This window comes from Panicum virgatum, chromosome 3N (genome assembly GCF_016808335.1).
Source record: "Panicum virgatum strain AP13 chromosome 3N, P.virgatum_v5, whole genome shotgun sequence".
Taxonomy (NCBI): domain Eukaryota; kingdom Viridiplantae; phylum Streptophyta; class Magnoliopsida; order Poales; family Poaceae; genus Panicum; species Panicum virgatum.
In genome coordinates this window covers 3,676,405-3,700,286 of record NC_053147.1, presented here as the reverse complement: position 1 = coordinate 3,700,286, position 23,882 = coordinate 3,676,405, and the positions used below count along the sequence as shown (strand labels likewise).

Below are 23,882 nucleotides of genomic sequence, written 5' to 3'. Positions count from 1 at the left end.
GGCCCAGGAGCCGGGCCCAGCTCAGGAGCAGCCGCCGGCCCCGGCATGGATCACGTACCAGCGCAGCGCAGGGGGTGGCGCTCAAGTGGCTAGGGGCCACAATATTGCTTTCCTTTTATGTCATTTAATTTCCCTAGTCTGAGACAATTGTAAGTTAAATACCCGTATACTCTGGTTTGGAAAAGAATAAGGCTGAGGATTAATCTCAGTTGGCCTCACGGGCCATCCCAAACCTTTGCGCCTCCCCTCTCTCTGCCCTCACAAGCTGCCGCCGCCTCTTCACTCACTACAACACATGTGAACTTCTGTGACGTTCCATTTATGTCACTTAAAGTGCTATTTTCATTATATTTCATAATCTATGACGTTTGCGTGACGAAAATCGTTTCGTCGCCTATACCATGTAATAAAAGGTCTTCTGCAACGAAAACAATTTTTTTCGTCATAAATTTTATGATGATTATTCTATCATCACTAATTTGTGACGCTCATTTTTCGTCATAATTAATACCAAGAAACGTTACAAAACTGTATGTTTGGATGACTGTACATGTGCCACGTAGGATTTCATAAAATTTTTATCTCATATGATGTGGCGATGATTAGGATATGATGTTGCATCTTCATTATGACAATTTGATTCATCATAAAATATTTGAAATATTAGATTCTATCCCTTTTTCAATCTTATTATTTGATTTGGGTCGAGATAAACAATATATTCATTCAAAACAGCAAGTCACTTCACATAATATTTATTGCAGCCTAACATAACTTGTCCTCTCCTTGCTTCTTCAAACTTTCAATCTCTCCCCTTTAATTCTCCCTTGCAGCTTCAGATTCCTAGAACTTCAGCTTCAAGTCTTCTAGTCCGCTTTGCTGGTCATCCATTTTCTCTTGATGTGCTGTTGAACGCTGCCCCTCTTATTCTACTTCATCAGAAAAATAATGCAGACAACAAAAATAGCTAATTAAGAAATATTATGTAGGTATATCATATAGAAAAACATGAAATTATGTGCTGCCATCTAAAGCATAATGAACCAAAGAACAAATTTTGCTCTTCAATATAATTATCTAAAAACATAGCAAATAAACATCTAGGATCAATAGAAACAACTGCAGGCACAAGACTGTTGAAATGGACATGTCATTCAAGTTATTGTTTCTTCCAACAAGTACTGATAGCGCCTAATTCATTTTAAGTCATAACACATTAGAAGACTGCCATAATTGTAGAAGACTGTAGAAGACTGTCATTTCAATATCTAGAATATTTGCTAGCAACCAAACTGCAGTGGCTTTGCCATCTTGGAGGCCAAGCATATCCAATATAGATACTTCTGGAAATCTCTTATTGCATTTAGAGAAAGAGCGAGACCATGACCCTTGGGGTTGCTAGCATGGTGTGCTCGAGGTTGTGATGTTTTATACCAATCAGATAACAAGAAGAGGAAGTACCGAAGCTATGAGAAATCTTACCAAAACAGCAAGCCAAGAAATTTAGATTTGTTAGTTCTTCTTTGTTGCCTTGGCACATCATAAGAAGCCATTCATTTTGAATCAATCCTCAACAAACCTGCCACAAAAGCCAACTGATTAATAACTTTATTACTCTAGTGGCTTAAGATCCTCAGCACAATCTTATTGGTGGTCTTGGCCTAAAAATCACAATATTTGTCATATCCCAAAGAGTGCAGCCAATAGACATTTACGATTTGCAGTTATTTTCAGACATTCATGCTGGCATCAAAACAGATAAAGTTATAAATGAATGATAGATCAATCTTACAATCACATAGATATGTTGCATTACCTTCTGGAGGATAGGCTTGGTCTGACTACCATATCCATACCCTTTTTTATACTGAGTTGCATTTTTGCAGAGTGTGCTTCCTGCACACCTTGTTCTTGCAGTTAGTCTCCTTGGTCTTAGGATGTTCACCTGTATAACATGTGAAAAAAAGCACAGGTTAAACAACAATTCCTATCCTTAGCACCTGAAGATTAAACCATACATGAGTTCTCAATATGGCTGTATAAACAAGTTTAATATAAGTTGGAAAGGAAATTGAAAACATAAATCAGAGCTTATAGATCTTCAGAACATGTGCATTATAGTTGCCATCATAATAAGGCTAACTCAGAATTTATGAAAGAAATTATATTCTGGTAACGTAAGAGTTTCAGGGAGTTGTTTTAATAGTGGCAAAACTCCAACTTAACACAAGTGACCATATGATCAATGGGCAATGCCTCAATAGTATTCAAAATATTCTCAGCTTTCAGGCTACCAAGAGACTAGGAGATACTTAAGAAAAGAAAGGGTCCATCTTAAAGGGGTGTTGCCTGACGGGGGGGGGGGGGGGGGGGGGGACCGAGGAAGGCAGCCAGGCAGGAAGCCGGGGTTAGGGGTCAGCTGTAAATCTCCATTTGATTGTGTCAAGTTGGGAAGGTTGGAGGCAAATGGTCTGAAGTTGTGTCCATAGGTGAACAAACTGTGTTAAGGCTTGCTCAATATTAATTTTTCTGAGACCCCTCATCCACCCGCGCTGTTCCAGAGCTTTTGCAACTGACATGTTCTTCCGCCATGCCTACCTGTAACAATCCGGAGCTAAATCTTTAGTTGCCTGTCCATTGAGCCAACGATCTTTCCAAAATTTTGTCATCTCTCCATTTCCGATCGTGATGGTGGCGAAATAATTCCTGTTCATCATGCCTGTCCATGGTCTTGACTGTTCGGTCTATTGGAGCCACGGCCAGCGCATCCGCAGAGCGCGATTGAAACAAGACAGATCCTTGACCCCTAATCCTTCCAATCTTTTTTCTTTGTTCACCTTTTTCCAATTGACCAAGCAGCTGCCTTTCCGTGCATCATCGGCTCTCTTCCAAGGGAAGTTTCTTCGAATTCGGTCAATCCGCTTGATGGCCCATTTAGATAATGGGAAGGATGTCATGTGGAAGGTGGCAGGGTGGCAGCATGAGTTGTGTCGCTTGAAGTGGTCAGTAGTCAATGGAATCTCCAGTCCAGATGTACTGAATTTGACAAACAAGCAAAGTTTATCCCTTCCAAATTAATTAATTAAATGCTTAATTTAGTCTGCAATGCTACTGGAGATCATATAACTCTTCAAACAGTGATGAGCAGGGCGCTATCTATTTTCATGAATACCACGAAGACATATCTGATTTTATTAAACTGTGGTTTGCAGTTTAGTTCAGCACTCTGTCTTTGTTATGCCTACCAGCCTGAATTGTTAAGCCTGAGTATCTTAAACAACTCAAGGGCACCGACCAGAAGCTAGCAATTAGTATCAGCCAACTTTGACTGAGCACATGGGAACCTAACCTTCTTAGCTACTACATTAGTAAGCAATTTTTTAGCACTAACAAATTGCCAAGAGTACGTTATTGAACAGTAGAAGAAAGAATACGGATTACCTGCTGAGGATTTGGGAATCATTTGCGAGGGCGCCAATGATCCATCCAGAAGATGGCTCTGGAACATGGCATCCAGCAGGCCATAGCTGAAATAGAGCAGGAACGAATGGCCCGGCATATCATATCGGTGGAACGAATGGCCCGGCATATCATATCGGTGGCCGTCCTTGAAATCGATACGATACGTTCGACCAATTCGCCATGAGTGTACTTGAGCTGGTTCGCCAAGCCGCCTCCCAAGATTGCCGTTCTAAGGAATCCCCGGATCGGCCAATTCGCCAATTCCTGCGGTTGGCTAAGCACAAGTCGAGGAATCACCCGATGCCGTGCCGGTGGAGCCGAGCATCTGACATTGTTGAAACTGGTAGGTGTAGAAGAAGTTGCTGGCCCATGCGGCGGGGAGGACGAGCCGCATCTTCCAGATGGCCAAGATCTTGAGGATCTCGGCGTCCTCGCCAGCCGCGCCGGTCGTCGCGGCGTCAGAGCGGCTGCAGTTGCAGATACAAATATACAATGCCCCCCTTGGCCGCCTAGTGGCGCGCGGCGCTGGAGCTGAGCATGAACCCCTCCTCGTCGGTATGGGAGCTCCCAGGGAGTGGCGGTGTGGGCGGGTACCTGGCGGCTGGCGCGGAATCCCGGCGGGCCGACGTCGAGCGCGGCCAGGGCCGGGACCACGGGCGGCGTGTCCGGGAGCTGCGGTGGCGGCGGGCGGTGATTGGCTTCGCCGGGTCCCGGCGTCTTCCTGGGCCCTCCCTTGAGCGGCCGAGCTTCAAGGCAAACAAGGTACTGAGCACAAGTACTAGTTCGAGCCGAGCAAATAGAGTCCTTTATATGTACTGTACTAGAACATGATGCGCGCTCTGCGCGCCCCATCATTAATTTCATTTAGTGTCTCTAACATGAATGAATCTAAATTATTTAGAAACGTGATCCGAATTGGCATGGTGCATCAACCAACACTTCAAATATTTGATTCTTTAGTAATGTCATTCATCAAATTGACATTTGAATACATCTATCCTTGAATTCATTTGTTTTCTGCGGTCAAACACAAGCACACGACTCCAACCATTTCGACAGCAATACATTATGCCGGAGACACCATTTATTTTTCTCTCTTGCACCTACAACTTGAGAATACTTATAGGGCTTGGTAGGAAACTGGGCCACAATGAAGAGAACCTCGTCTTTCCTGGGTTGTGCTTTGAAGAAGTTCCTGTTGTCAAACGCCAGGTGCCACTTGCAACCATCTCGTGCCTGTCAGAAAACAAAACAAGATTCTTTCTTCTCACAAGCAACTACATGCTCTGTCAGAAGTGGGGAAAACCAAAAAATCGTCATGATAAAACTGGGAGTTTCAGCCAGTTTTAAAATTCTGAAGCCTCTCATAGCTATTGTGCGATCATTCGTTCTTCCTAGACAATTATTCATTCTAACAGTGAAGTGATGCTCGAGGCACCACTGGCAATCCTAGTTCATCCTCCTGCAGCACATAAGATAAGAACCAAGCAACCCTTAGCACTATTCAACTAAACAAACTTCTACACGATTAAGTGGTTCATGTAAAACAGTTTGTTTTAGTTTTGGCAAACAATCATAAAGCAAACCCTAAAACAATGTTCTGCAAGGCATCAAATTATATAGTGCAAATTCATGGAATACTCAAAATACAATATAATCCAATAAAATTTATTCTTCTCTTCACCCAACCAACTATTGCATCAGATCAAAGATATTTTGAATTGCATGCTGGATTGTTCCCCGGGGAAAAAACATCAGAACAGTAGTAACCTAAGTTGAGAATGTTGTGCAAATAAATCACCTGTCCACCTGCTTCGACTGCTGCAGGCCGGCAGGTAAATTGAGGTCGGTAGTAAAATCAGTTTTTGATTGAAGATATGGCAGCACTGCAGCAGACTCAAACTCCCTATCAGACTCCAAAGCATCCAGCTCTGCAATTTCGAAGCAAAAAAAAATGATAAGCAAATCAAACTGAGAATTCTCTTCTTAAAGTAGACAATAAACATCACTGGCTCAATGGTAAAGAAGAGTTGACATCATTACTATTACGTGTTTCCTAAGACAATTGAGCCTGACAGCAGTTCCTTATGTCGAGCTTGCTGCTATTTCAGATTACCTCACAGTTATTTAGAACAACAACCCGCTAGGCTAATGTGGAACTAATTCCCTCCTTGTTCATCCAATCAGCCAAGGGCCTTTCTCTACAAACCCCACTTGAAAACAAGCAGCGAAAGAGCATCACAAGAAAAACACAGGTTGTTGAATTAAAGCACCAAATGAAAAAGCAGATAACCACAAAGCACAAGCTAATAAGCAGGTACATGCAGGAAATCAATATCCTGTGTTGGCTGACGCGCCTGCCTAAATGTAGATAGCAGATACCAAGAAGCCCTTCGATTAGGTCAAGCTGAGATGTGAGAGTACCTGCACTGTAAATTCAAGGAATTTCTTCAGTAAACTGAGGAATAACATATTGTGGCTAAAGAATGGCACAAAGACTAAACATGGAGTTAGTGTCACATACAAAATGTGTATCCTAAAGTTTCCGATTTGCATGATAATTAGATAAAAAATATTAAAGTATCATTTCATTTAACAAAAAGAGAAATGAAGACTTTGTAGTTTTGAGAAAGGTCAAACCATTAAATATCAACGATACATAGTCCTGTACTGTATTGATCAAATCCAATGTAGCAGTACTGCCAACTGCATTGTCTGAATTTAGCAAAAAAAATTGTAGTTTGAACACCATTGACAAACGACTGTACACAATTGTCATTTTAACAAACAAATGTAGGTAAGTTTCAATTTGTTTCCTCTCAGCTTGCTATTTTTCAGCTAGAATTCAAATCAGATGACCAATATAGGAATATAGGATCACTGAAACTGGTCTGAGTTCCATCTTTACTCCTTATAAACATGTTAAGAATATAAAAAAAGAGGAGGTAAAAGGTCATACCTCAAAGCCTTGTGATCCTTGATGGAGCAAAGAGGCCTAGCCTGATACTCCTGGACCTTGTCGACGTCTCACCAATTCCGGCATCCACTCCATCCTTGCCAGTGATTTGCTTGAGCTCCAATAGAGGTGTTCATCGTATGAGCTGAAGAAATCATGAACACAAACAATTAATCTGTCATCGCTTGAGCTCCATCAGAGGTGCCAACCAAAGCAAGCAGCCTAGCTTATAAGATAAACTAGCATAATTCGAGTGCCACACAGATCATAAGGTAGCATAACTCCAGCGCCACTCAGATCAACAATAACATGTAACCTTTCCACACTCCATTAGCTACCAGAGTAAACAACAATCCATGCCAGAGTCGTTGCAATAAACCAAAACCAAAACCAGAGCACACAGACTATGATGCACATTGACACACTGATTTCTTTAAGAAATACCATGATATGAAACTAAGATGGACATTGACACACTGATTTCTTCCATCAGTCGATTTCCAAGTACCTAGGTTTGAGAACTGAGGATCTTTCAATTATTTTACACAAGGTTTAATGTATTTTTTAGAATAACTAATCACAGGTTTTTCTTCATAAAACTAATCACAGGTTATACAGTGTTAGCAAATCCCACTCCCGCAACGAATGGTAAGAAAGGGGTGAGAGGTCAGGGCCTCAGGGGTGGGTTCGGACCTGAGGAAGGTGTCGACGTCGGTGGAGGATGAGCCGACATCATCGACCTCCGGCCTCGAACTGGAGCTCTTCCATGTCCAGCTCCAGGATCTGGTCGATCTGCCTCTGCTCCCTCTCCAAGATCCAGTTCAGCTCCGCCATTTCGCTGCCGCCGCAGGACGCGCGAGGTTAGAAGCGGGTTGCAGGGGAAGCTCGGCAGGAATCGGGGGCAAAGGAGAAAAGTGTGAGGGAGGGGAGAAGAGGAGCACGATGCGGCACGTCGATCTGGTCTCGATGCCGCGTTTCTCGCAGACCGCCAAGGAGGACGCGGTGGACCGGGACCTGGTCCTCGCAGGCGCCGAGGCCGCGCGCCACCGGACGCAGCCGCGGGCCGAGGATCCTGGGTGGTGCGCCTTCGCGACCGCCGGGCGCCGAGGCCGGCACATGCGGGGCCGCGGGACGCCGACGTCGGCCATGCTGGGCCGCGTGGCCGCGTGCCCAGGCCGGCCGCGCCAGATCTGGATGCCTTGGGAGCGAGTGGGTCTGCGGCGGCAGCGGCGGCGATGGAGAGCAGCGGTGGAGGCAGACGGGGAGGTAGAGGGGGAGGCGGCGGCGGTGGAGAGCTGGGAGAGAGAGACGGGGAGGAGGGTGAGGGGGTAGGGTTCGGGTTGCGGGGGGGTTTTCTGGAAAACTGCTTTGCGGGGGTTATTGTAAAATTAACAACGGTCTCGAATTTTTTTTGTTCTTCGCAACAAAATAAAGTTTAAGACGAGGTCATATATGCAAAATAATATAACGGGATTACTATGGGACTTGGACGAGCTGGACTTCGATGTGATTCTAAGAAAATTGAAGGACTTTTTTGTAAAATGGCTAGAGCGGGCAGAGCATGCACACTCGCTGCGCCCTCCCACACGGAGAGGCCACATCGACAAGAAGGACGCCCGAAACGCGGAGGCGCGAGGGATGTCGAGCTCTCATTAAGAAACCCGATACGCTTATGTAAGGCTTTGTTTAGTTGCCGTTTGAAAATTTTGTTTAGTTGCCGTTTGAAAATTTTTGAAAGGAATTTTTTTTACATTTGAAGTACTAAATATAAACTAATCACAAAATTAATTACAGAATTCGTCTGTAAATCGCGAGATAAATTTAATGAGCCTAATTAATCCGTCATTAGAGGTTGTTACTATAGCAATTTAGCGTCTAATCACAGTCTAATTAGGTTTATTAAATTCATCTTGCGATTTATAGGCAAACTGTGCAATGTGTTTTTTATTTCGTTTAGATTTAATTCTCCATGCAGGTGCCGGATTTTTTTTTGGAATTTTGAACTTTGTAATAAGTTGATCGTTACGTGTATGGTCTAAAAAATTCGATAGCACGAGTATACTCTCATCCAAACTTTTGGTTATCTTTGCCGTCCATATTCCGTACCTTGACATATGGGACCAACTGATGAAAATGACGCCTCTCGAACTCTCTCCTTTCCTCTGCTACAGTTGGGAGAGGTGAAAAGGAGGCCGCCCGTGCTCCCGCCGGCGAGGCCGTTGATCTCCCCCGCCTCCGGTGGCCTTTTAGGCCTTGGATGTGAGGGGGATCTCCGGTTCTCAGCCCGGTGGTGTAGATTAGGTACTAGCTTGTCTAGGTTTGTGTTTCCAGGTAGGTGTCCAAGCGGCGTCGGCGAGGTGATGACGGCGGCGTCGGCAAGGCGATGACGGCGGCGGCGCGATGGAATAAGTCCCTCCAGCTCCTTCATCGTCTCGGCGATGTTTCCTCCGGCATCGGCGAGGGGCTAGTGAGGGTGGGGTCCCATGGAGCGGGGTGCCTCGTTGACGCGAGGTTTCTTCTGGTCCTTCGTGATTCCAAGGTAGGAGTTGGCTTCCAGATGTTCCAGCAAGGTACGTCTGTGAAGCTCTGGAGGGGGATGGCTGCTGGTTTGTTGGTTACGTGGTGGGTGGATCTGGACTTGTTCTTTGCTATTCGTCGGCGAGGAGGGCAGATCCACGGTCAAAGGAGCTTGGGGTGCGTCCCCGGCCAATGCGCTTTCTTCGTTCTCTTCTATTGCGGCTCGATTCAAAGCTTTGCAGCGATGGAGTTCCTTTTGACCTCGGTGTTCACGTCGTCTTCTTTTGGCCCTGACCATGGGCACGGCGGAGGACGGCGGCGGCGGCGGCGGCGGCGACAGCGTGTGCAAAAGATCTGCTGGACCTAGTTGTAATTTTCTCTTTTGTCAAGGTCTTTTGTGCAAATGTATGTGGACAGCTGTTTCCTCTCTATGGTTCTAGTAGGTGCCTGTATGGTCCTGGTCTTGTACACGTATGATGTTGGTTTAATACAGGTACTGTTTTATCAAAAAAAAAAACTGATAAAATGACCATATTGCCCCCCCATGCATTGCTGGCTTCTCCTTCCTCTCTCGTTCTCACACAAAGTACACGAAAGCCAACCGCTCCCTCTTCGTAACCTAGCAGATCCGCGCCGCCGGTGTACAGCGGGGTTTTTATATTTTTACCATTATAACAGATGAAGCTTATCAGATTATCACTCTTAGAATAACACCTACAACTATACCATCGGAGAGAAGTTTTAGTTATATTTTTACCACATTTGCTGATGTGGCACGCCATGTCAGCCCCACACGTTGGCACCCTGTCAATAGACTCAGGTGAAATGTCCTTCCTGCCCATGATCTACTCCTCTCTTCCCCTCTCCGATAGTTGGGTTCCGCAGCTCATCTCACTTACATGTGGACCCACATGTAAGTTTTGTCTCCTACCTCTGGCGCTTGAAGATCGGGCGAATGGCTGCTTGAGGCGGCGCAGCTGGCCGGGCCGCGGGCGAACTCGGGCAGAGCGGACGCACGCGACCCGATGTGTGCGCCCGTGCGCCAAGCCCCCCCCGGCCGCCCTACCACTCTGCCGGCGCGTGGCTTTTGCTCGGGCGGTGGGCGGCACGTGGAGTTCCCCCAAGGGGCGTGCGACTTGGGATGGGGTTTCCACCACATGTGCTGCGGCCAGCGCGGGCCACGACTTCATGGCCATAAAACCCGCTTGCCAAGTGCCACCCTCTCCTCTCCATAACAAGCGACGCCCAGCTCCGCCCGGCACTGGCTCGCTCGCTTCGCGCTTGCCGCCCGCCTCCCCTATGGCCCAACGTGCTCCTCGTAGTTCGCCCGGCCACCTACACCGCCTGGCGAAGCTCGCCGGCCCGGGCTTCAGGCGGCCATTGGCCTTCGGTCTTCAGGTGCCGGAGGTAGGAGACGGAACTTACATGTGGGGCCCAGATGGAAGTGAGATGAGTTGCGGGACCCAGCTGTCGGAGAGGGAGCTAGAGGAGGGCAGGAAGGACATTTCACCTGAGCCTATTGACAAGGTGCCAGCGTGTGGGGCTGACATGGCGTGCCACATCAGTAAATGTGGTAAAAATATAACTCAAACTTCTCTCTACTGGTATAGTTATAGGTGTCATTCTAAGAGTGATAATTTGATGAGCGCCATCCGTTATAACATAATGGTAAAAATGTAAAAAAACCCGTGTACAGCAGGGCGCCACCGCCGGTCGCTGGGAGGTCCCGCCCGAGGGCACGCGCAGGGCGCCACCGCCGGCCGCTGGGAGCTCCCGCGGTGAGTAGGAGCGCCGAGCTCGGTGCGCCCCTCCACGCATTCCGCGCGGCGCTAGCGGCCGAGCGCGAGGCCGCTTCAGCCTCCGTGCCGTCCGGCACGGGCGAGGAGGGAGGGGGAGATGGCGGCGTAGGAGATCTGGGCGTTGGCCCTAGTGCCCGCTGCGCGGGATGCCGATGGTCTCGGCGAAAAAAAAGAGAAGAGAGGGGAGGGGGAAAAAGGGGAAAAGATAGGCTTGCTGGGTTCGAACCGCGGGCGCTGCGGCGTCGCACGCGGGAGGGAGGCGGGGGAGCGGGGGGACGCGTTGAAGCCGGCGCGGATCCTTAAAACACAGATTGTTGGATGGTGTTGAAGCTTTCCAGGCTGAGATCTGGACCATCAATTTTCATAGAGGCAATTTTTTTAGGGACGAATTCGTGGGTGCACAAAGACGCAGCTCCTCAGTGGGGTAGATTTTCTAAGTGGCCTTAGCAAAAGAGACTTAGTGCTTTAGGGGATGGATATGTACAGAGATTATTTTATTTGTCATTCCTAATAAATGCATGCCATGCAAGTTAAAAGATTATTTTATTTTTAACATTTCACACGTCTCATGTGACAGCTGATAGACTCTCCTTTTGTCTGGAACCAGCAACAACCTAGTGTAGGCACGACTTCAGCTTTTCGAGATCATCGCTGTCAAATTTGTGAGCGCGTTCTCTTTCCCTCCTCCTGTTGTGCTGATGCACTAGATTTTAGGAAATGCTTTTTGGTTAATCCTCATGTATGCTCAGGCATGTTTTGAGATTGTATTTTTTTGTTGCTATCAGTTGGATGTATGCTATCATTTGGATGGATGAAAAATTGGCTATCATTTTTTTGCTATCAGTTGGCATATGCTATCAACATATCATTTTTTTTCAAAGTTACTGAAACTTATTGTAGAGTAGCACTTGTTGACTGATGAAAAATCGTGCACTTCTTCCTCTTTGCCTGAGTGCCCCTTAGCTAGCTTTTTCTCTCTTTTTTGCCATTTAACTTTTGATCTTGGTGGATTGTTTTGACTGCATCCCGACGTCATCTTCATCAATGTGGGCGATTCTGGGCTTTTCGATTCAGGTGCTCTTCCTTTGTTTGGGGTTTAATCTGGGGTGGGTGGGTTGTATATTCATGTTGCTATTAATTTGGGTTTCAGGAATGGAGCTTCGGTTCGGCTCCTGAATGTGAAATGATTGTCTCGTTCTTTTTCACATCATAATAAGCATTTCAATACTTTTCAGTAGTTCCCTATACAGAATTATATCAATTACTAGAAAACATTTTATGAAGCATTTCAGTACTTTCCAGTAGGCAAATACATCAAAAACTAGAAGTATTTTCAGAACTAGGCAATAATATTATTAGGAATTGGGCAATGATATTATTCTTCATAGGCAATAATATGGATTACAATAGGTATTGTTTCTGCAGAAGGTTACATGCTGCTTTTTGCATGCTCAGTCGCAGAAGCTGATGAATCATCATGTGGCAATTGTTGTAGCATAAAGTACAGCAGTGTGGATTGTTGATGCATATGTACAGAGCAGCTGCATCAGCACAAATTGTTGTGCTTGCGCCACAGCTGCAACATCATTAGATGCTAAATGAACTAGCAAATTATTCATTCTAGTGTTGTCTATCAATGTCTAAAATCTGATGTTCACCATGCCCATCTTGTGATTTGTACATGTTCGCTATGCATTATATTCTTTTCTTAAAAGCATTGGTCATGGCGTGGTCACAAAGGGAAGCAAATGTGGATGTAGTGCAAATGCACAAATATCATATTATAGTATGCATACTAGAATTAATTGTTTCCAAGATCCGAATTAGTTATGATCATTGCATTTGCGGTTCATATGGTTGTGTCCAGAGAATACAAATATTTGAAATTGCTCATTTTTAGTTTAGCATTTGTGTTCTCATCTAGCATTTATTATGTTCAGATAATAAATTGCCCGCCTCGGGAGAGGCAACGAACCCGCAGGTGGGGCCACTACTGTGAGCAACTTGGCTGCTTCTGGCACCCAGTGGTGCGCGCCGCAAGGGTCTTGTCCTGCATCGTCCATCCTTTGGGTCACCTGCTGCGTCATCACGTTTGGACCTGCACATGACTCACGGTAGATGCTTAGTAGCGTGCCCACGGGTCCCAAATCCTGTTGGTTGTAATCCTTTGAGATAGACAGCTAGGTTCAGTGAACGGAGCTCAAGGGGCCGGCCTTTAGGTTAAGAGAAAGTCCGGACCTCCAGGTTCCTAGTCCTAGGTACTACGGCACTCATTCACAGGAGGTGGTGCGTGCAGGCTTAGGGTACGGAACCAGGCTAAGCGGCTACACGGCTCCGGACCTCCCCGGAGAATGAGTGCGCTTCCCTGAACCTACAGGTTCCAGGGGTCCGAACCCCTCTATTACATGAGGGGTCTCGAGCTAAGTCACTAACTAGCCAACTCAATTCGGACCACAATCACCGCACAAGAGTAAGAAGCCACGTGGGGGTTAGCGCAAACAGAATGCGTAGATTGAAATTGGAATGTAACATCCTTAGAGGCGAACTGAGAATAAACTTTTCCTTTATAACTAGATGTACATGAGATGTGCGATGTAAGCCAGAACACGGGTTTATGAGGCCGGAGCTGTCCGGACCTCCGGGCCCCCAGTCTTAGGTACTACGGTACTCGCCCTAGGGAGGTAGAGCATGCAGGCTTAGGGTACGGAACCAGGCTAAGCGGCTACACGGCTCCGGACCTCCCCGGAGGGTGAATACGCTTCCCTGAACCTGGTTCGCAGAGGTCCGGACCCCTCCACGGGGGAGGCTCACCGGACTGGACCACACGGAAGTACTACCTAGTTACAAAGGAAAAGACTTTATTCCCTGCTGGGCCTCTAAGGGTAGAACTTACAGAGATGTAGAGTCGGGGGTGCGACCGGAATCGGCTTTCCGCCGGAGCGGGATTGGTGCGACCGGAGTCGGCTTTCCGCCGGAGCGGGCTTGGTGCGACCGGAGTCGGCTTTCCGCCGGAGCGGGCTTGGTGCGACCGGAGTCGGCTTTCCGCCGGAGCGGGCTTCCTCACATGAGTGAGGTATGCTGCGAGCTAGGATTTGTCTCTCCGCCGCTCGCAGCTTGTGAGGGGGCCCTTGATGGGCGCCCTGACTCTTGCCGGCGAGCAGCGCTTGGAGCAGGAAGGCGAGAGGCGTGTGGCGCGGATGATGCCACACCCACTGTCATCTCCACGTCGTCCACACGAACCATGGAGACGAGGAAGAGATGAACTGCGACCAGCTAAATACCCCTACCTGGCGCGCCAAATGTCGTGGTGCTGCAAACCACAGCCGGGTGGCGGAAGGCACCCGCCCTAACCCAGAGGGTGTGTACTCGGGGGTTAGCTAGTCCTAGTTAAATCTCTCTCAAGAACACGATGAACACAGCAAGATTTAGAGTGGTTCGGGCCGCCGGAGCGTAATACCCTACGTCCACTGTGTGTTGTATTGCCTCCCCACGAGAGTGTGAGAGCTGCGAGAGCTTGTGTGTCCGGAGAGCTTGTTTGAGAGATCTCTCCCTGCTAGAAGGAGGGCGTGCTCTCCCTTTTATATGTCCAAGGGGAGCACGTACACTGAGCGGGGCCCCGACATGTGGACCCGGCGATGTATTATAAACTACACTTTGGCCTTCAATGCCTCAGATCCGGAGATCTTGTCGTCGGCTTCCGTGCGTAGCTTTTGACCAGGGATGGTCTTGAGCTGTCCTGTCAGAGTAGAGTCTAGCCTCTGCAGCCGCGCGTCGAGATCATGATGAAGCGCCGAACTACTGACTCAGTCCACTGTAGCAACGTGCACTGTTACTCCTAGTTAGTAGCTGGTCATCATGACTCGTCGCTCATGCGCGCGGCGCTGAGTCTTTAATGCTTACCTTGGTAACTGACGAGCCGCCTCGGTAACTGGCGATCCACAATGTGGACTGACAAAAACTGCCCCATGCCCAGCGGCAGCAGAGCACGCCTCAACCACTCGCACTTAATGCGGGTGGGTGAGGGAGCTTCCAGCGGAAGGCTTGCGCCCGCGTCTGCGTGGCCCGCGTCTGCGTGACACGTGGCGGCTCCGGACCCCTCCCGGGCAGCTAGCTGAGCCGAGAGCTCACGGGGGTCCGGATAGGCACGTGAGGTCCCGGACCCATCTGCGGGAGTCCGGATGGCACGTGGAGGTCCCGGACCCACGTGCGGGGGTCCGGGTCCGCGGCAATAGGAACTGAGTATTTCCACCTCTGGGACACGTGGTGACACCGGACCCGTCCCCGAGTGGGAAGCGGGTCCGGGACCGTTGGTCCGGTGAGATGGAGTCGGACCCCAGGGGTCCGGCTGCTCAGCTCCTTAGGGCGTAGTTACGGATAACTACGCGAGTCTTGGCACAGTAGGAGTGGGTACCCCAGTTGCAGGGTACCGACAATTGCATTTGCGGTTCATATGGTTGTGTCCAGAGAATACAAATATTTGAAATTGCTCATTTTTAGTTTAGCATTTGTGTTCTCATCTAGCATTTATTATGTTCAGATTACCTGCCACCTCTTATTTCTACTGATTCAATTCTTGCTTCATTCTGATTATAGGGGAGGCCTGAAGACATGTTTCCTATAGTTTAGATGACAGTCCCTTCATTGTTCAAAATGCATTATTTTTTGCCTGCAAGTTTCCTCATGGAATCACCAACGTAACATGCTCTTTACCTTGGTGTTTGGTGGCCTAAAAGTTCATTAGATGACAATCGGTACATCTCCCAGACTTGATTCTATGTGTCTTGATCGTGAACCTAGTTGTTGTGATCTCATGAACTTATTTTGTTGTAACTTCGTTGATTGTGGTGTACTTTCTTGGAATAATAATGACATGTCATTTGTTCTATGATGAAATGGGTCTGCATGAACGTCCAACATGTAATGGACATATGTAACATCCAGGTTTCAGACACGTTGTGGTCCGAGACTGACATGCTGGAGAACTAGAAATGGACATGTGGTCCCCAATAAGATTCGGGACACGTGTATAAATTGTAACGGGCACGTGGCTCAACATGAAAATGACACGTGGCAAAGCCTAAGAAGGGCATGCTGCCAGTAAAAAAATGACATGTGTGAGAACGAGGATGCGACATGTGGTCGAGCGAGAGTGGCATGCGGGCTAGCTTGAAGATGCCATGTGTCAAAACCATGAAGAGACATGTGGCCAAATCAGAAAGGGACATGTGGACAAAACAACAAGCCCCGTGTAACAAGCGAGTCGTCACGTGGTTGAATAAGAAAGTGACATGTGGATAAGCTGCAAGATGCCACGTCTCTCAACCCGAAGGCACCACTTGGCCGAACAGGAAAATGGCGCATGGACATGTGGCGAAACATCTAGGAGGGGACATGTGGCGGAACAAGAACGTGCCACGAGGACATGGAGGAAGGCACCATGTGTTCGAACCTAGATGCGACACGTGGCCCAATAGCGAACATGACATGTGGACAAGTAAAAAAAATGACACATGTCAGAATCAGGATGACACGTGAAACATGAAAGTGAAACGTGGGCAAGCCGGAACACGACACGTGGTCGCCTGGTGGCTCCTGAATTTCGGCACGTGGCTTTTCCCTAGCTCGCCACGTGTCCGTCTACTAGCAAAACATGCTTCCGGCACGGAGCCTAATGGTGTTAACGGCGTGCCATGCGACTTGCCAGCGCGGACGGAGATACGTGGATTCGGATGTCCGGTGATATTTTTACTACGCATTACAGGAGCAAAAACGGTTCGGTGATGAAAGTGGCTTCGTCATAAGAAAAAATAGTTCCGTGACGTTAATGTTAGAGGGCAATACGTCGCGGCACACCTAACTTGACGCGGCTACTCTGAAGAATCAGAATTTGTCATTAAATCGTCATTAAATGTTTTCTACGACATATTTGGCTTGTACGGTGACGACGACTGTTTGTCATTGAAGCAACTATTTCCTCTAGTGTTAGACCTAAATTTTAGTTCGTGGATAAAATAAAGATGAATTATGCTCTAAAAACAAATGAAGGTAGTAGTCTCGTACATATGTAAGATCCAGCAAATTATTGTGAGTAGGAATCAAAATTTTTTTGCATGCTATTTAATTACTAGCTCCAAAAGAATGCGATATTGACCATTGCAAAACAAATCATAAAATTTAATTCCTCCGATAGCAATATATAGAAGCAATGAACTGACCCAAATTCCCTCTCTACTTTTTTGGGCGAGATATAAAGTTGTGATCGTTTAGTAGGTATTACAGAGCGCATATTTATTCGTATTAATTGTATTACATTAAGCGAATATTTATTCGTATTAATTGTATTTCATTAATTCGTACGATATTTTCCTGGAGTTCATGCACTCCCTTCAAGTATATATTGCATCCACCTAGTACATTTTTCTAACCATTACAATACATCACATAATACTCAAAAGTAACCTATTTCATTCATCAGCAACACATCTATGGCGAAAGCTACTAAGCTGTTCCTCAGCAGTGTGATCCTTCTTCTCTATACTGGCCTCTTCATCCAAGGTTTGTATTATCATCTCAATAGAAGGAAATAAATATTCATAGTCAAGAGGAGGAAAACTATTTTACCATGTTGTAAAAAAAATCAAGTTTTCATATATACGTCATGGGAAAATGTTCATTATAATACATGCATGTCAACGAGTAAAGTAAAAGTGATATGTGTTTTCCTTAAAATTATTTCACAAGCATATGCACGAATTTGAATTACCATGGTGTAAGCATGTAGAGTTACACACACAGAGATGTATCAACTGTCAATTACCACCTGATTTCATACAAAAAATTTACATATAAAGTATTTGCGACAAACAGGTGCAAGTGAGTATGGTGATGTCATGGAACACATCCCTGTCCGGTCCATGAAGACACTCGATCCACGGGTTTCTTTGGCTAGCACTAGGAAAATTTGTGGACCATGCAATTGTTGCCCGGGGAATTCTAACTGCTATTCTGCAAAATGTTGTTATTTGAGTACATGTAACGGGGGTGGACCAACTGGGGGTTGCATAACAAGGATCCTAGCTTGCAACTGTAATAATTGCGTGTAACCTATGCTTTCATTTTTACCATGATATATGGATGCCAATAAATAGAAAATATTGAGGTGATCCTCTACATGTCACCGCTGCTGTTCTTGTCGAACCTAGAGAGACCTTCTGCAATATATTGGTAAGAACACTTTAATGTTTTATCGAGCACATACAAAAATAGATTTTCCAATTATCCAACATGTAGATGATAGGATTGCTAATAACTTTGGCAGATAAAGGGAATTGACGTGCCTAAAGGGATTATTGCAAATATATAGAACATGAATAGATCTATTAAGGCTATGACTGTTGGAGCATCTCCACATATGCCTAAACAAATTTCAAAAATTAAAATTTGGAACTCAATCAATAAACATTTTCTTCAACAGTGACCCAATCACGGTGCTAAAATTCACGAACGGTGCCTAGTCGGATTGGTTTGGAGGCCTCAGTAGCACTTTCTAGGTCTTGAGTTCATCTTCCGGTGCGAGGGAATTTCTGTCTGAGGTTTAAAAAAATTATCTCACCTACCTACACATTAAAGCACATAGAAACATGTCTCTACTCACCCCTGTCCATTCTCACACAGCTTACTATATGGGTTGCAGCACCCGTGTAAAGGTAGGGCAGAGGTACATTTTCGGTCTTCTTTTTACTCGCTTGCCCCAGTAGGATCAAGTTTTTTACGGTGCCAAAATTCTAGGCCAATTTTCCGCCGAAGGGGTGCGCTCCCGATCAGTACGGTACTGTGGAGATGCGGTGCAATAGGTCCTGGCAGCGATGCTAGCACCCACCCGTAGCTGCATCTCGCGGTCGTCGCAGTGTCCGATGCTAGCACTCGTTTTTTTTTTGGAGAAACCATAGCTTTCATTCATTAAACAGGAGGGTTACAATCACTCTACAAAGAGGATAAAAGAAAGCTAGGAGGGTGATCCTGCCATAAAAGACTAGGCCTAGACTGAGACACTTGCTTAGCACAGAGATGGGCAACATTGTTGGCCGATCTCATTACATGAGCAAAACAAAAGGAAGCGGCTGCACCATCTCCTCTATGTCCTGTAGAATGACAGCAATCTCCGATAGTTGTTGTCGACGCGAATTCCACAGAGAAACAAGCTGCAGCGAGTCCGTCTCCATGATCAAATCTCTGATCTCGCCCATGTTAAGAGCCAAGCGTAGGCCATCGCGACACGCTTCAGCTTCTGTGACCAAGGCTGAGGATGTAGAAGGCAACCATCTAGCTGAAGCGGCGAGAAAAGAATCATCAGAAGTTCTCAACACAGCGCCCGTTGATCCTTTCATTTCTGCTGCTTGAAAACCACCATCACAGTTGAGCTTCACTACACCTTCTGGTGGGGGTTGCCAGTTATCTGCACTGGTGGTTGGCCCCCTTCGAGTATTTTGCTGCACTATTAATAGGTAATAACACGCATCCATTGCCAGTCAATCGCTAATGCAGGGTTAATTGGATTCTTCCCATGATGGTAATCATTGCGTGTGTTCCACAGGGACCACGTGCCAGAAGAACTATTCCGTCATCCTCTCGGATGCTAGCACCCGGTTCGGACACACGGTCTAACATTTATCTATACTTCCGACCCTGTTCCATTCCACCGGCGCGGTTCCCTGTCCCTAGCGGCGATTCGGTTCACCGGCGGTGCGGCACGCACGGCGCCTTGCTGCAGGATGGGCAGCAGATGCCTCCGCGGCTCGTGGCTCGCCCTACGATCGTCCTGTAGGATAAGGGATGGCAGGCGGCTGTCACCCAGAGCCCACGCTCGTCGGCGGGTACTCATCAGTTCGCCGGATTGAGCTTCAGGCCTGTGTCTGCTGCCTCTGATGATGATGATGAAAGCTTCTATGGAAAGAAGACGGTCGTCGCGAGCCGTGGCCCCCTCTTCGAATCGAGACCCGGTACCCTCGAATCTCTGATTCCCCTCCGCCGCCCTGCCCAAAGCCGGCCTCGGGTCGGGAAGGGGTTGGACGAGGGGACTGCGGGCCGCCCGTTCCACGAGCGCCGCCGATCTCGGGTTGGACGAGGTGCTCAACTTCGGTGGCTTCGGCGGCGGGGGTGAAGGGGAGGAGGCTGGTGGGGGCGACGGCCAGCCGGCGACGACGTAGTACAAGTCCAAGAACCTTTAGGCCGAGCGGAGGCGCCGCGGCAGCCTAACAGCCACATCCTCGCGGTCAGGGCCGTCGTGCCCAACATCACCAAGGTACCATATTAGGCTCATCGTGGCGATGCTTCTCCTTTCACTCATCCGCATGCACACATTCAGCCAATGGACATTAACTTCGATTTCTTCTTCTTTTCGAACAACGACATCCACTGAAGATGAACTTATTTTTTTGAATTTGGAATAATAATGATGCAAAATTTCATTTATTCTGCTACACTTGAGTTCAGGTGCCCTGACCCTTTTCCCTTTTGTTCCGATGAGCAAGGAGTCCACCCTGTCGGATGCGATCGACCGCATAAAGAAGCTCCAGAACCAGGTCCTTGAACTCCTTGGACATGAGTTTTTCTGTCATGTGCTTAGATTCTTGAGGTTATCCTGGTCTGGGCCCTAGGCTTGTAGGCTGTTGGTCACTTGGTCCTGTGTGCGGCAATTCTGTGTAGCAAAGCTTTAGTTCCTTTGACCTTTTACTAGTGGATATGAGCTTCTGTGACACTATGTGGTTATTAGTAATGGCCGTTAAAACATTCACAGGTCAATTCTGTGAGTGACCCTTGCTTTTGTTTACTCCTTTTTCATTTGGATCTTGATGATGACCTGAGCAATGTGTCACTGTGTTTAATCTTTTAAGGAAGCCAATCTGTTATAAGCTCTTTTTATATGCTTTTGTGAGAGTTCATGTAGTCACGTGATATGTCAAAGTTGGTTCTGCTTCATGCATTAGAAATAATTTCAGATTTCTCACAGTAAATGTTTTTGCAAATAATAGGCTTATCCAATGACCTTTTGTCTTGGTTTTTCTTCTTCTTCTGTGGCAGATTATGTGATGAAGCAACAAGTGCTCTTGATAGGACTACTGAAGCCTCAATTTTGAATTCTCTGAAATCTTTATCCGTTGGCCGAGCATCAACTTTTATTGCTCATCAACTCACAACTGCAATGCAGTGTGATCAGGTATGCTTTTGCAACTTCTCAAGATTCAAGAAACCTCAGTACTCTTTGAACTCATCTATTTTCCAGACTATATATAACTACAAAGCTTCCCAGTACACTCTAGAGTGGCAACTGCTTGTTGATTTCATCTTTTCTCTGATATTTTGATGAGTCCTGTTTCAAGTTTGAACTTAAAGATAATTGTTTCGGAGAATGGGAATTTAATAGAACAAGGACCCCATGATGCTCTTCTGTCAAAGGTTGGGCGATATGCGGAATTGTGTTTTCATTAGGACAGCAGTGATGCCATTGACCCTGCTGTAGTTAACCTAGAGGTTTGATTGACAGTGTATACTTTTCCTTTCTGCAAGGGAAAGTCTCGTACCTGAGAGGGGAGCAGGTTTCAACTTATCTGCGCCTTGTAAATGGAGTAGGATTTTAGATATGTGGGGACGTAATTCTTTTTCCCCTTCGAGATTATATAGACAATCCCGGCTGTTTTTTTCATGGCAATGTAACATTTCTTTAGCACAAGGAATAAGACTAGTAAATATTTATTTGTCTTGGCTCAATTATCATTTTGGTACAGATGCTATTACTGTGTAAATGTATTACCATTTTGCTTGCCATGCGGTCAAATTCAGCCAATAATTGGCTGGGCGTTGTTATCAGCATGTTCTGGCATCGTTCATGTTTTCAGTTCCTCAAGCATGGCTTCCACACGCCTATACAAGTAGACATTGTTACAGTTTTCTCTCTTTTTCTCAAGCATGGCTTCCACACGCCTATACAAGTAGAAATTGTTACAGTTTTCTCCTTTTTTAGAGAGAACTGTTGCAGTTTTTCTCGCTAACATATCGAGCTTTCTTTGGATTTCCAAAAGTGTGCAGGTTCATTCCGCTTGCAGCCTTGCACCAGCAAAAGCTGCAAAGTCAGCACTGCAGCAGAACGTGTTGCAATACTACACAGATGGCAACTCTATATGATGGTCTAGGCCTCTTAATTTGAGTTAAACCAGACCATAACCTGCAGCAACACCTTAGTGCACAGCTGTTTGTGTGCTGTTGCCACGTGGCCCAATATTTCTTTTTTTTCGCGAATGTGCCTGAGAATGTATTTCGTTAAGAGGAATTACAAACTTTAATAGACAGGGGCTATTAAGATGGAAACAGAGCATCACCAAGCAAGTGGTGAGCGACCCGAACAACAACGGGAGGGCGCTCGAAGAGCCAACGGTGGGCGGATGATGATGGCGAGGAGCCCGCCGATGACCACTCCACAACCTATCTAGGCATGTACAACAGTCCAGACAGCTGCTGTCTGTTTGACACACACAGACAGCGAAACAGACAGCTTGTACAATGGGTTGTCTATTTAGCTGTCTGCAAAGTATTTAATTAACTCTTTGACACATGAATCATGGTGATCCAATACAGAATTTGATCTTTGTAGCTATTGTGTTGCATATATGAGTGAATACACAATATATCAAATAATTCATATGGCTCTTATATTAATCATGTATATAATATATGTTTATATGTAAATGAATACATGACATGATATAATAATAAAGTCATTGCCCGTCTTGGACATGTTGCTCTAGTTTCCCCTTCACACGGCATACATGTAGCCACTACACATGAATGGTTCACACGGCATCCACTATATGGCATTAGTTCACACAACATCAGTTCAAACCGAGCTCAGCCTGACAGTTCAGTTCAAAACCGAACTGGCTAATCCAGAATGTTGCTTCAGGATTGTCGGTGCCCTGACCCGGCGGTCCGGACCCAACCAGTAATGATGCTGCGTGTTCCTCGTCCCAGATGTTGATGCAAGAGGCAATACAGTAACGCACGGGTTTATCCTGGTTCCGGCCGTGGGGCCGTACGTCTAGCAAAGGGGTGTGCGAGAGCACTGTACTATCTTGCACCGGGGGTGCCTGTAGTAGGGGTACAAGCAAGGCGAGAGAGGGAGGGAAGCTCCCAAGTCTCTGCTATAGGAGGAGTTGATTGAGGCGAGTGCCAATATCGGGGTTCAAAGGAGCGTATGTGCTCTGCTAGTAGTGCGAGGCGTTCTTTTTCGCGCCCTTTTTTCTACCGAGTGGGCCGACCCCCCTTTTATAGACACAAGGATGGACGGTGTACATGCACAGGGGATCATGGAAGTCGTCGTCTTCTCCCCAAATCGCGGGGATGCAGTGATCGAGTACTGTGAGAAGCACACTGTGGGGTATGGCGCCGGTCATGGCAGTCGTCCTGGGCATCGTCCTTGACTCCATCTCACCGGACCAACGGTCCCGGACCCGCTTCCCGCTCGGGGACGGGTCCGGTGTCACCACGTGTCCCAGAGGTGGAAAATACTCAGCACCTGTGGCCGCGGACCCGGACCCCCGCAGGTGGGTCCGGGACCTCCACGTGCTATCCGGACTCCCGCGGATGGGCCCGGGACCTCCACATGCCTATCCGGACCCACGTGAGCTCTCGGCTCAGCTAGCTGCTCGGGAGGGGTCCGGAGGCGCCGCGTGTCACGCAGACGCGGGCGCGGGCGGCGTGGTCGTTACTGTGGGAGGTACCGTCGTCCAGGCGTGGCGTGGCGGCGTCCCGAGGGTCCTACAGGCCGGGGTCTTGTCCCGGTCAAGACCGGAGCCGCTTCCGAGGGTCGTGCCCATACCATTCGAGGGCTCCGCGGAAGGGAAAGTACGAAGGAGGTATGAGGAGTTGGCAGTATAGTAGCTGGAGCAGTGCCGAGCACGTCTTGTACTGCGTCGCAGGTTCCCACAGTATAGTAGCTGGAGCAGTGCCGAGCACGTCTTGTACTGCGTCGCAGGTTCCCACAGTGTCGCCACAGTATCCGGAATGGCGGAGCAGTGACCGGAGTTGGCGGATGTGACTCCGGTCACCGCCACTGTGGGGAATGGCGGCCTGACGCCATCTGACCCAGGCGCTGT

The 23,882-nt window shown here is 47.2% G+C and overlaps 3 long non-coding RNA genes across 12 annotated transcripts; 2 read left to right on the top strand and 1 right to left on the bottom strand.

The window, feature by feature from the left end:
• Positions 1-652: 652 nt before the first annotated feature.
• Positions 653-7,754, bottom strand: LOC120666630. 8 transcript variants are annotated; one of them, XR_005671823.1, is made up of 8 exons: positions 7,112-7,754; positions 6,422-6,563; positions 5,579-5,891; positions 5,264-5,393; positions 3,442-4,924; positions 1,817-1,945; positions 1,483-1,579; positions 653-929 (listed from the first exon to the last, which is right to left on the bottom strand). It is a non-coding gene; the product is annotated as an uncharacterized LOC120666630 (long non-coding RNA). The 8 variants fall into 8 exon arrangements; XR_005671821.1 differs by having other exon boundaries at positions 5,512-5,891; positions 7,112-7,752; XR_005671824.1 differs by having other exon boundaries at positions 3,442-4,698; positions 7,112-7,750.
• A 3,594-nt stretch (positions 7,755-11,348) lies between these two features.
• Positions 11,349-15,627, top strand: LOC120666629. Its single transcript, XR_005671816.1, has 2 exons — positions 11,349-11,396; positions 15,328-15,627. It is a non-coding gene; the product is annotated as an uncharacterized LOC120666629 (long non-coding RNA).
• Positions 15,628-18,855: 3,228 nt separating this feature from the next.
• Positions 18,856-21,556, top strand: LOC120666628. Of its 3 annotated transcripts, XR_005671814.1 has the most exons (4): positions 18,856-19,238; positions 19,328-20,035; positions 20,227-20,315; positions 20,815-21,556. It is a non-coding gene; the product is annotated as an uncharacterized LOC120666628 (long non-coding RNA). The 3 variants fall into 3 exon arrangements; XR_005671815.1 differs by having other exon boundaries at positions 18,856-20,035; positions 20,265-20,315; XR_005671813.1 differs by having other exon boundaries at positions 18,856-20,035.
• The last annotated feature ends 2,326 nt before the right edge of the window (positions 21,557-23,882 follow it).